The sequence below is a fragment of the Pelodiscus sinensis genome, chromosome 10, assembly GCF_049634645.1.
Source record: "Pelodiscus sinensis isolate JC-2024 chromosome 10, ASM4963464v1, whole genome shotgun sequence".
Classification (NCBI taxonomy): Eukaryota; Metazoa; Chordata; order Testudines; family Trionychidae; genus Pelodiscus; species Pelodiscus sinensis.
Genome location: NC_134720.1, coordinates 41,902,661 through 41,916,496, shown reverse-complemented (window position 1 = coordinate 41,916,496; position 13,836 = coordinate 41,902,661). Strand labels below are relative to the sequence as shown.

The following is a 13,836-nucleotide window of genomic DNA, read 5'->3' as shown; positions in this document are numbered from 1 at the left end:
ATTGTTCAGCACTGCAGGGAGTCTGGCTACAATACAGATAAAAGTAGCGCTGTATAATGCATGCAACTGATACATGGCATACTAATTACACGTGGGTTTAAAACAAAAATGTGAGCCCAAACATCCATGAATGTTGAGAAAGTTTATTTCTCTTATTACTACTACAGGTTGAACCTCTCTAGTCCGGACCCTTGAGACTCAGATCTGTGCTGAACCAGAGAATTTGCCAAATGATTTAAGGTCAATATTGTCTAGCAGCATTATCAACACTTCCACTGCTTACTGGGCTCTTAGAAAACATTTAGGGGTAAATTAGGGCTAAATAACAGCACAGAACACAGAGCCAGAAGTGGTAGCTGTAAACAAACTTTATGGGATTGCAGGAAACTTGGCCACACCCGTAATAAGTGGACATCTGGCTATCTAAAATTATGTTGTACCATGGATGTTGCTGGTCTAGAGAGGTTCAACGTGCATTAATTCATGATGGTGCTATATTCATTTCCTTCAAATTTCTCCTTGAGACCCATCACAAACCCTACATCCAAACAATAATGACTACTCAGGGAGATGCTGGGTTTTTTTTCTTTTAATTCAGATGATTAATTATACACACAGCTAGACTATGTAATGTACCTTGTTACTATTAGTCTCATTCTCTAAACAGGCTCCTATTGCTTTTGAGGATACTTGCTGCATCTTGTCTTAAATTATCATATAAATGAAACTCTTTGGGATATAGACTATATTCATATCTATTCACACAGGTGTAATAACAGGTCCTGTGGTACCTTAAAGACTAACAGATTTATTTGGGTATAAACTTTCATGGGTAAAACCCACTTCATTGGATGCATCTGACAAAGTGTTTTTCACCCACAAAAGCGTATGCCCTAATACATACGTTAGTCTTTAAGGTGCCACGGGATTCCCTGTCGTTTTTGCAGCTACAGACTAACATAACTATCCATCTGAGACAGGCATGAAGTCTAGCATTGCGGCTCTGAGTGATACAGTATTACAAATAGGAGAAGATAAGATTATCACACAATAGTAGAATTGGATTTTTAATGGAAGATGAGAAACATTTAAAAAAGTCTTTAAGAGAGTTAGATGCCCATGTCCCATTTTCAAGTCCTGATCCTCAAAGGACATTAATAGGAGTTAGGCAACAATTTGAAGATCTTAGACTTAGGCCTTTTGCAATGTTTATCCAAAATGTCCAAATGCCTTAGAATACATTCAAAATCACAGCTATCTCTATTATCATTTGTTATTTTTATTGCTGTTGAATCCACTGCTGGGACAAGTACAATAAAACATTCAATCCCAGTGTCTTGGTCCTAAATTCAAATCCAAATAGTGCAACTTTCTCCCCAATTATATAGCAGGCTGCATCTTTTCTGTCTGAACCAATCCTCATAATTATTGCTTAGTTAGCTATATGTTTTATGGCAAAATGTTGCAGGCTTATGTCATGGCACAAGGGACTTAATAATTTTGCAAGCTCCTTCTTACTTAGCCATATTCTATAGGATAACTATTCTCAATGTCACATATACTGAGCACTGACCTTAAGCATAATATATGTGTGTGTGCTGTGTCTCTCCCACTCTTTCAAATCATGCAAAATGAGTATCCTTCAGTTTGTAAAGCCTTTGGATCGCAGTGGCATGGCATTCATGGGAACTGAAGATTAGAAGAGGCAAGAATCCAGCTCTAATTTGCAAGTTAAATATATTTAACCTTTTCCCAAACTTTAAACAGCTGAATATTAAAATGTAGGCTCTTCTTCCTAATTCTCAGATTAACCTATGGGCCCTATTCATCCCCTGTTAGTAACAGATATTTGATCATGTCTCAGAACCCTGACCAGGTGACAGTCAATTTTTGAACATCACAAAAACTCAACAGTTGTTTGGCTCCCCGTTTTCTGTTCAGACCTGTCTCATGATATTCAGAGCCATGCCGTTACTTAGAGTCTTATCAAGTCAATTAGAAATTTTGGCTGAGGAAGCAGGCTCTGATCAGGTTTTTAATAATGTTTAAAAATTAGTAAATTCTCCTCTTGATGAACATGCAGAGGCTCAGCTCTTTAGGGTGAGACTGCAGAACAGTATCCGATCACCAGCCTTCTGTAGTAACTGATTGTTCTACCTCATAGTCACACAATTACTTGCTGGGCTGACCTGTCTTTCCTTTAGCATTAGTGGGACGTGAGCACTTGCTCTTTGAATGGGGAACATCCCTGAGAGATCATTACATTATCTGAAAAAAATTACAGTTCACATGCTTAACACACCACAGTTAGTGACGGATATAGTATCTGAGCTCTCCGGGAAATACCACCGTTGTTCATACATTACAAGTAGGTAGCTGCTGGGGAATATCTTATTTATGGCAAGCACAACTATATTTACTTAAAGTTCTATCATGGGAAAAGGTGTATAAAAAGGTAATTTAAAAACAAACTTTAAAAATTGCTGATAAAGGGAGTTCAAAGGAACTTATAATGGGGAAATCATATGACACTAGAACTTTCAATAAAATATATTGAGGGAAATATTGTGATTTCAATTTAAATATTCATGGTTTACCAGTGGTTACCATAGAGTAATAGCTGAGATGCAGCTGTCTCTCTCTCTCTCTCTTTCAAATCATGCTAAATGATTATTCTTCAGTTTGCAAAGCCTGTTGGATTTCAGTGGATCTCCCCTCTGTACATAAATGGGAAACAGCTGCAGAATCTCCCATAGAAGGTTTTAGAAATTATGAATAGTCACCCACAGTATATCCCTCCAATTGTCTGATGTAACAATATAAATGTAGATAAATTGTATATGTGAAATACATGCTGGAAATAGGATCTTAGTGGAAAAAGATAATAGAACTCCTATAACTGGCTTCTGGAAATGACAAAAAGATTCCCTACTTTAGCTTTTAACTTCTCTAGGTTAGAATAACAGGCATTAAAAGCCTTTCTGTTTCTTCCTTCCTTGGCAACTAAATGTGGGCTCTTGTGCCATCAACTCTGTGATGTGGAACCCTGGGACCACACACTCTGTGATTTGTACTATTGTTACACACACAGATGTGAGCAGAAGCCAGTTTTATGACAAGGATGGCCGTAGTACATGCACCTATCTAAAAACAAGCTAGAGTTGTGCACTGATTAAGGTATATACAGTGATAAATTCAGATGGTTGTCATAGAACTGTAGAAGTGAAGAAGCTCTTTTCATCTAGTTCCTCTCTAGGGTTGTTTCCCTGCAATGTATGTATCTTACATCACCTGTTTTCTCCTCATCCAGGACATCTTAAATTTTATGCAGGAAAAATACCCAGGAGGTATATTTAAAGAAGAACAGTAAACTTCAAGTACAAAGTTCTTGTACTGTTTTCCCCGCAACTTTTTACATAAAATGGAAGAGTTGTATACACATTTCTTCCTCCCACAGCTGCCCTGTACAGAACTTAGAATAATTCAAATAATTAAATATAATGACACATTTTAGAGGTATACCAAGGGCTTTTTTAATTAAGACTGACTTTTAACCGAGCCCCCTCTACAGTAATTATCTGTATTGTGTGGTCTGACTCAGGCACTTTAGACATTACCATTCAAAACGACATTTCTTTTGATAAAAAGTAATCTTATATCACATTTTTATTATCTTTGTACTTTTTTTAAAGCAGGTATTGTGCCTGTTACCATATACCTAAAAATATTATCACAGTTGCCTGGCAACTGGGATATGCTGAAGGCCCAGAAGAATAAACAGAAGATTCAGCAACAGTTTGGTTCATCTCTAGAGCAGCTGAAGACTTACCTGTGCATGGGATTTTAATATCTTATTGTGTAAATGTTGCCCATTTTTCTTTGCACGCTGTTTTATAAATGTAAGGGGGATGATAGAAAAGCCAAGTGTTTATTTAAAGAAGGCGACAGCATGTTGTCAACTCCCACATTGTATTCCTTATGGATGCTTTGCTTTAAGGCTGATAAGCACATTAAGTAAGAGATATTGCATTGCCAGACCCCCTATAGAATATAATTGGATTCTTGAAAATTCTGTGTATTTATGAAGGAATGGTAAGGATCAGTATTACATGGCAAACTCAGGAAAAATCTCTTTTTAGACATTTTTGAAGCACAGGGTTAAGTCCAAGACCATTCTGGGAATTACCATTAATTAGCTAAATATCTAAATGGAGATAAACTGAGACTTCTGCTTGCATAGGACTTACAATCATAAATAGAATGAATTATGTGGCACTCAAAACGTGTTGAAGATGAAAAATAATATTTGTATCTACTATATTTCCCATGTTTTAGCTACACCATCTCAAGCTGGGAACTCACCCAGTCTCCTGATCTTAGGGAACAAGGAATACAAGCATATTGACTGGCTGAAGCTATCAGAATTGCTCTAAGGAACGCCTCAAGATACATTTGAAAAGGTCAGCATTGAATCTTTCAGCCCAGTTTTATTTTACTCCTGGGTGAACTGAAAATTCTTACCAGGATCAGTCTATTTACTTAAAGCAAGCAACCACATGATGTTGCACTTGCACCACAACTCTTACTAAAGAATCCCAAAGCACTTGACCAATGTAGCTATTTATAATTAGCCCCTCTTGGCCTCTTTTAAAAGAGAGCCCAGAAAGGTTAACTGTGTCATGCACAGCAAGAAAATGGGAGTGTTAGTTATTCCGGCTGTTATTCCAAAATAACTTTGCTGTGTAGACATCCCCTAGAGTTGAAACTATTTTGAAAATAGCAAGGTGCCCCTAATTAGGCCCATGTAATTAACATACAACTAGATTTTTCAAACCTGTTTTTTTAAATTAAGATTATCATCCATGGCAGTGTTTAAATGTCTGAATTGCAATGCATTCTTCATTAGTATTGATGATGCAAGCGAGCAGTAAAATATGGGAGTTTAGAAGTTTTGCTTTGGCCACTGACTTATGTTTTGGGGCTTATATAGTAGATTTGGAAATGAGAGTGAATAATGATAGAAAAATGAACTATGAAATGCACAACCTGATAGAACCTGCTTTCCCTGAAGATATTTAATTGTTACCCTATTTTTTAACATTCTGCTCTTTTTTGCACCATAAAAAACCCCAAGAACAAAGCTTAGTTTGTTTTAAACACACTTAACAGATAAAGCAATCTGAAGTGATTGTGGTCCTGTCAATTTTGCTTTATTTTTAAGAACATAGCAACACTGTTTCAATATTGTAAGCAGGACACAGAAAATAATTCTTCTATTCTACTGAGTGCTGATAAGATCTTAACTGAAGTACTGTGTCCAGTTCTGGGCACCTCACTTTGGGAAAGATGTGGGCAAACAGAAGTCCAGAGCAGAACAAAATAAACTATAGAAAATAGTGTATCAGGAATAATTTAAACATTGGGCTTCTTTAGTCTGGAGAAGAGAAACTGAAAGGAGACATGATCATCTTCAAGGATGTAAAAGGTCATTATAAAAAGGAGGGTGATCATTTTTTCTCCTTAAGCACAGAGGACAGGGCAAGAAGTAAGAAGCTTACATTGAAGCAAGGGAGATTTAGGTTCGATATTAGGAAAAATTTCCCAACAGTAAGGGTAGTTAAGCACTGGAAGAAGTTACCTAAGGCGGTTATGGAAATCTGTCACTGGAGGTTTCTAAGAACAGGGTATTCAAGCACCTATTAGAAATGTTCTAGATAATACTTAGTCCTGTCTCACTGAAGAAGTAGGGGAGATGGACTAGATGACCTGACTAGGTCCCTTCCAGACCTGCATTTCTATGATTCTATATTTAAGAAGCTTGGGAGAATTGCAGTTGCAACATGGTTTTAAAACTATTTAATCTTCTGCTCCCTTAATAATGCAAATATTTCATTCAATTCAAGTGATCTTTCATAAAATTTTCATCTTCAGCACAATGGCAAAACTTTATGCCACTAATTTGTGTGGCCTATAGTATCCAAAACTCCTCTTCCAAAACTTCATTTAAATGAATCCTGAATTTTCAAAAATGTCTCTTAAGCAAGTAGCATTTTCAGATTGCATCATCTTTTAAAGTAAACAGTTACTGAAAAAACAATTAGAAGCTAGATGCAGAGCAACATGTTGTTTCACATACCTTAAAGCCAAGACAACAAGGGTCACAATTTGCAGACACCTTTTCAGGAAGGCATAATTCTAGTCTAGAGTACAGATCTCTTCATTAATGCCCTGGAAATGAAGAAATCTTACATTACATTTCACAAAAAATTTCATAAAGGAAATCCAAAAAATTGGAAGGTTCAGGTAACATCTCTGAGAATGATTAAAGGATTAGAAAACAAACCTGCCTTATAGTGACAGACAACATGCACAATATATTTAGCTTAACTAAGGGAAGGTTATGAGGTGACTTGACAATAGGGTTGCCAGATGGTTTCAACAAAAATACCGGACACACTTGACATTACATCACAATCTACATTAAATCTTATTTAGAAAATATTGGACATTTATATTTTCCCAGTTTGTTTCCCAAACAGAAAGATCAAATACTGGACAGTCTGGTTCAAAACTGGACACCTGGTAACCCTACTTGACAACAGTCTGTTAGTAACTATCTGGAGAACAAACATTTGATATTAGGCTCTTCTATCTATCAGAGAAAAGGTATAACAAGATTGAATGGCTAGAACAGGGGTTCCCAAACTTTTTGACAGGGGGACCAGTAAATCCATTCACGAACTTTTGAATATTTGCATATTCATTAATCAAATACTGAATATTCAAATAAGTTGTTTCCAGTCCTCCCAAAACCCCCAGTGCCAGCTTTAGGAAAGCTTTTGATATGGTCACCCACAATATTCTTGACAGCAAGTTAAGGACTATGGATTGGATAAATGGACTGTAAGACAGACAGAAAGGGTTTCCCAAACTTTTTATTTTAGTTGGAACCCTTTTTTTTCAGTACTGCTTTTTGCAGCCCCAAAATATACACACATAAAAAACAAACTGAGAAAATACCAGACATATAATATGTCTGGTATTTTCTCATTAGGTAAGTTGTATTATTACTAGATGTATCAGTTTGTAGTTTCGAACTGCCTGGCTGGTAAATGTGCTCAGGCTGCACGAGTGTGTCTAGCAGCCAGACAGTTCGCAACTACTTGAGGGGTGTGTATGTGGGGAGGACAATAGAATCCCAGGCTGGACTAACTCATGCTTTGTCGGGGGGAGGGAGGAATGGGGGCAGCGCCCCAAGATCTACATATGGCCGGGTCAGTCCCACTCCCCGCAGGCCGATTCATTCCTCCCCACTGCTCCCCTTGCTGCGCCTCTGGCCAGCCCCACTTCCCCCAACCCCCTCCCGGGCAGCTAGTTCTCTCCCGCTTCTCCTCCCAATCTCCCTTGGCCAGCCCCACTGCCCACGTCCAGCCTTCCTTCCGGCAGCCGCTTCTTCTCTTGCCCCCCACCCCACATCTTCCCCGGCCTGCTCCCTGCCCCCAACCTCGGACCCCTCGGCAACCCTGCTTCCGCTGGCCCCCCAGTCTCCCCAGCCTGCTCCGATAGCCCCATTCAGTGCTGCTTCCAGTGGCCAGCTCTCCCCTCCTCCTCACCCCAGAATCCCCTGGCACCAGCACCTTCCCTTAGCCCTGCACCTTCCTGGTGCCTCTCCCTTCCCTTACTGCCCCCTTTGCCCTCCTTTTCCCTAATACCCACCCCCTCACCTCTCTCTGCCTCATTCCCCTGCTGCCCCTCTGTGCCCTCACATATGACTTGCTCCATCCTGGCCTTCCTCATGCCCATCCCTTCTTTCAAGCCCTCTCCCAGCATCTCCTCCCCCAGCCTCCAATGTTCTTACCCTCTCCTCTCCTCTCCCAGCGTCACCCTGTCCCCCCTCCCACTGACACATCCCCTCCTGCCCTTTCCCTCATTGTCAGCACTTGGCCCCCTGGCATTTGTCTCTCTCTCCTGCACCCTGTCCTTTGGTGCCTTCCCCACCCAAGCCCCTTCTCCTTCCACCCCTCCCCCTCCGTCCAAGCCCCACCCCCCCCGCTGCCGCTGCCACTGCCACCTCCTCCCCTCCAAGCCCGCCGCCGCCTCTCCTCCCCGCCGCCGCTGCTGCCCAAGCCTGTTCTCTACCTTGTTCCTTCCACATTGCGGGGCCGGAGGCCGCGCTTAAGCCTCAGAGGCCGAACCCGAAGCCAGTGTGGCCCCGCCACGTGCCTCCGAAGAGTTTTAAAATCCCGGGCCATGATGTCACGTCACGCCCGGGCGTCCTCCCTGCCCACGTGCAACTCCACGCATGGGCAGCAGCAGGCGGTGAGGAGGAGCCGTGCACAGCAGGGACGCTCTGGGGGCAGGGTGGGAGGAAACGCGTGGGGGCCAGGGCCAAGGCCGAGGCCGGGCCCGCTCGAGGCAGAGCTGGGGGAGAGACCCAGCTCCACATATTGCTGGAGCAAGGCCCCCTGCTCTGTAACTCGCCGGCACTTCTGGGTTCAGCGGTGCGGGGCCCGAATCAGCCTAAAGCCGGCCACCAGGCATGCTGAGGCCCAGTATATTTTTCCCACAGCCCGGTTCCGCGGGAACCAGTAGTTTAGGAAACTCTGGGCTAGAAGATGAAGTGATACAGATTCAGACTGGAAATAAGGCTACATTTTTTACAGTGAGGAGGACACTGGGTTACTGGTGTATTCTCCAACATGGATGTTTTAAAAAGATTTGCTCTGTGAGATTATTTTGTGGACGGTCTAGGGCCTGTGTTCTGCAGGAAGTCAGACTAAATGATCACCAACATCCTTTCTGGCCATCAATTTATTGTGACAATATTTTGTTTATATTTCTAAATATGTTCTTTCCTTGATATCCTAAATCCAACACAAGAGATATTATAAAGGCTTTGCTACTGCTTGTGACAGCGTGAAACCTCTGTTTGTTTAAATGCAAACTATCTTTATTAAAAAAAAAAAACCTGCATAGAATGATCTAATACATAGTCCCTGAACTAAAAAGCAAAGAGATAGGTTCCATTCCTAGCTCTGTTATTTATATTTAGCTCTGCTAAAAGATGGGCAATCTCTCAGTTCCTTTTATTTCCCAACAGTGAAATAAGGATAACACTGGTTATATACTGTTGTAAAGTACTCTGAGATCTATAGCTGTAAAGAGCTGTATCATCATTAGTGTTAAACTAATCCACTGTATGTAATCTTGGTGCCTTGAAACAGTGAAACACAGATTAACAATTTGATGTGCATAGTACAGGTAAGCAGTGTTATATTTCTAAGCACAACTACTAGGTCTGGAAGTACAACAACTGCTATCTTGCACTAATGACAGCTGCTGTGTGATCATCAAGCTACTCTGGTCTAGCAAGAAAATCAAGGCTGGAGAAGGGAATCTTAACGATGAAGTGGACTGTATTTTATGTCTGTGCCAATTCATTGCCATGTATTGCATTTTCTTACACTGCAAAGTTCCAAAATGGGAAGAAGGTACCTTGGGTACTTGAGACTTCCTGTCACTCCAAGCAGAAGACCATGCCTGATACTTTATTTTTATTGCACATGGTCGGTAACATTCCCTTTCATTTTTGCTGGACCACAGCAATTTAGCATCCCCTGCTGCATAATACAGTACATACAGACTTGCAGGATGAAAATCTACTTGCCCACCAAAACAAAACCAACCAACCACATTTTGTTGAAGCATTTTCCCCATAAAAGCAAGATGAGTCTTATTTAATACATGAGAGAGGAAACCAAAGTTGTGCAGACATCCAGACATTCACACTATAGGTCAAACTGTCTCTATTTATTTCATAGACCATTTTTCAGGGTATAAAACACTGCAATCCCTTTTGCTGGATTCATTTTTTTATTACGTCTTGTTTTGTTAAAAATAGCATTTCTTATGTAATGTAGCACATCAGCAATACAAATTTCACTCCAATTCTACAGCCCGCTCTGGTTACTATATATTCCCTCAAATATTTCACACATTCAATTTTCAAATTAATTAAAAGTATCTCAGCAACCTCCTCTCACATTCCAGTTCTCTGGGATGTGGGATTCTATACTCCTCCACTGGCCAACTTTGTCATGATCAGTGCATTAAAAAAAAAACAACAAAAAAACCCCACCAACCCCATACCTTCATGTGAAATACAAGAGTATGTGTTTGTTTCTCACAAACATCACACACAAAAGCAAAATGTCTAACTCAGTAGTGAGAAGGCAGTTAATAGAGCTGCTACTTCTCCTGTAGGATCTTGGTAGTGATGTACTAACTGTAAATTTATACAAAGACACTACAGATAACAAAGTAATCCTGCTGCTGCTACACAATCACTGGCAGAGTAATGTGTGTTAAATTAGAAAGAAGAATCAATAGTAACTGAGAGGTGCCTATTGTAATCCATGGAAAACACAGTAGCCTGCTGGTAATAAGAGATGGTATTAGAAAGAAGGGCAGTCTTTCCTCTTTCCAAATTCCGCCATTGAAATTCACATTGGGAATCCATAAAACTATCAGAAATGTTCAATTTTAATTGCAAAGGTTTCAAACAGCAGCAAGCCAGAGAAATAAACAATGCAGTAAAATGGTAGGACTGCAATATGGGCCCATGAAAACTACAATTTGTACAATTTGTATTGATATAACACAATGATTAGGTTTCACAGTCACACTTGAAGCAAATCCCCTGCCCATTGGGGAAAAAAGAGAATAGATAAAGGATGAAGCTCTTTAGATATGCTAGGACTGAATTAAAAAAGTCAACCTGAAAATTGATTTTAAATAAGAGAACCAAAGCTTCAAATTTCATAGGAGCACTGAGGGCCAATTTTAACAGCCCCTGGAAGATGGGGCATTTGACAGCTGGAGCACTAAGAAAGGAAGTTTAAACCAGAGGCCTGTAAGGAACGAAGGAACTGAACACAGAGCTCCAGGCCAGCCCCCTAACCAATGACCCATCCTTTCTCTTTAGCTAGCATAGCTTTTGCTTTGCACTGCAAAAGCCAAAGATGAAATAGCCAAGTGAAACAGCAGAAAGTCAAATATCCTGTCAGTCATAGCGCACCTTCACTACAAGTGACTCAGTCTGGCAAACCAGACAATATAACAAAATACTGCTGCCTTGAAAAAGAGAAAGAAAACTGCATCGCTCCCACCATTAAGCCATATTTTGCACTTCAAAGATCATGAACCCTTATGACAGAAAGACAATTAAGGTGACATATATCAAAGCAGCAGAAATGTAAAATGATGAAGCCAATGATTATTTCATTTGGGGAAAAAATAAATTCCTTGACAGCCACAAACACATATTGTACTTTTTTTCTTAAAATATAAGAGACTTTGAAATGATCATGTCTATAGTGGTGCATATTACACTCATTACTTATATTGGCTTGATAGTAAAACATCCCTTTCCCTGGGCCATAAATAGGTGTGCTTGCTCAAATAAAAGGTTCGCCTTAGCGAAACAGTTTATCTGTCCTACAGTTTTATTGCTTAAAAGATGAATTATAAGATTAAATCCACCTCACTGCTAAGTCCTATAGAGAGTCACATTATGAATATATCATAAGAGGTTAGGGGTTTGGACATTAATAGTAGATATTAGAAATCTGAGGCAGGAATTCCAAAAGAGGTATTAACGGTAATGGGCTTACACACTCACATCAAAGGAGAACAGCCACCACATTACGATGCTAGTCAGTTACGATACACATTTTTGTAAGCAAACTGATTCTAACCAACTATTAAATACCAGCATGTTCTAAATAATTTTCCTGAATACACAGAGTCATAGAATCTGCTTAGAAGAAATAGAAAACAATTAGCTTCAAGCAGCCTATGACAAAAGTCAAAAGAAACTAAATCCCCATTCTACAAAGGATTAACCATGTGTATAACTTTGCTTGTGTGAGTAGTCTTACTTAGGTCAATAGAAATACTCGGATCAGTAAATATATTCATAAGCTTAAGTGCCTGAAGGACCAATGGGCTAAGATTTACAATAAAACTAAAAGAATTAACAGGATGAAAGATGAATTGTAAAGTCCACGGTCCCTTCGACTGAGAACAGGATAAGATTTTATCCCCTTTCAATAGTGCATAGACTCATTCTGTACTTCGACAAGTCACTTGAGCACTCTATTTCAGTTTTTACATTTTTTAAATAGGAACAGCTCTACATAACCTCCAAAGTTACTCAGACATATTTAATTCATCTTATGGAAAGTTTAAGCGATCCCTAATGAAAGGTGCTTATGAGTTATTAATAAAAAAAGGACATCCCACAGTTTGAGATGGTAGCTTGATGCTACATGGTCTAATTCAGTGTTTCTCAAAGTATTCCGTGGGCCCACGTTAGGAAAGCTGGTAGTGGACCTGCACCGCTTTGTTTACCTAAAGAGTCTGTAGCCATGGAGCGTCGTGGCTCCCCTTGGCTCTGGGTTCATCATTTCCAGCCAAGGGGAGCTGTGGGAAGTCACAGCTTTGAGAAATAGTGGCTTAGTGCATAGGGCATTCTCTACCTTGTTTGTTCTCATTGTAGAAGAACTGGTTTGTAGTTTGATTTCAATAGGTTTTTCTGTTGACAAATACAGCTTAGCCTTAGAGAAAACCAAAATATCCTTTCTGCCAAAAAAAACAAAACAAAACAAAAAAAAAACCCTTTTATTTCCTCCAGGAAACTCTGAAAAAGAACTTTTTATTCCAAACCTCCACTAGGAAACCCAATTGACAAGTATACTCTAAGATTTTTCATTTGAAATTTCTTGCCAGTGAAAAATAATTCTACTTTCCAATTGGCAGTAGACACTTAAACAACAAATTGTCTAGCAGCACCTTAAAGACTAACAAAATATGTAGATGGCATTATGAGCTTTTGTGGGTATAACCAACTTCAGATGAATGGAGAATTCAGAAGAAGAAATGTGTTATACCCACGAAAGCTCATAATGCCATCTACATGTTTTGTTAGTCTTTAAGGTGCTGATAAACTATTCGTTTCCCAATTACAGACTAACTCAGCTACTCCTCTGAAGATTTTGACTGTAGACAGTAAGCTTTTGGGGGCAGAGGTATTCTTCTATTGGGTGTTGAAACAAAGTCTAATACCAGGAGGCCCCAGTTTTGGTTAGGACCAAAATATCAGAAAATTGGGAAAATATCAGACCTGAGAGTTTTAAACAGTGCAATGGGATTCAACAATATTCACTCTAGGTTTGGTTTTTCATCTGATTTCACGGATACTTAATAGGTGCTTTGCATCTGATTTAGATAATTTCACTACTAATAAAATCATTAAGTTTATTAGAGCACATTTCTTTGTCTTGGAGATCCTTCGCCCAGAAGTAATATGATGAGCATAAAATAAACAGCAAAGTGAAGGATGATACATTACGACTTCTGGCAGGAGTAACATTTTACAACACTTGAGGGGTCTAGTAGCAAGATCTTTGGAATCTTCCAATATTAAGCTTTCTTTTAAAAACACACTGTGCAATCTGTGCATTCACAGACAAAATGTGTTCTGATGCTGTGAACTGTATTCCTCTAGGATTGCCTAAAGCTGTCTCTGATATTCACTGGTTTTTTAGAGCTTAAGTGCTAAAGACAATGTGCCACAAATGCACAAGTTATATGCAACTCTGCCTTGCTCACCTATCACCCTAGCAGCTCTCTCTAGCACCTCTGCATGCTGTTTCACACAGTAAGATTACTGATTACCAAACAGTTGGAGCAGGCAGTTTACTGCTGATGCCTAGGTGTGATCAGGGATGCAAAGCTGCTACTAAAGATACCTCTGTTGGACAAGCAAATATTTGC

General features: G+C 39.8%; 1 protein-coding gene across 15 annotated transcripts in view; it reads right to left on the bottom strand.

Moving 5' to 3' along the window:
- Window positions 1-13,836, bottom strand: part of NAALADL2 (N-acetylated alpha-linked acidic dipeptidase like 2) — a 978,641-nt gene that overhangs the window by 712,136 nt on the left and 252,669 nt on the right. For 10 of the 15 annotated variants that reach the window (XM_075938000.1, XM_075937991.1, XM_075937996.1 and 7 more), the window contains one exon: window positions 6,137-6,228. The exons of 1 other annotated variant lie outside the window; for it this stretch is intronic. The gene's annotated coding sequence lies outside the window, so the exon portion shown is untranslated. Of the gene's footprint in view, window positions 1-1,573; window positions 1,690-6,136; window positions 6,229-13,836 lie in introns of all 15 variants that reach the window. 4 more of the 15 variants (XM_075937998.1, XM_075937987.1, XM_075937989.1 and 1 more) reach the window with 1 other exon arrangement.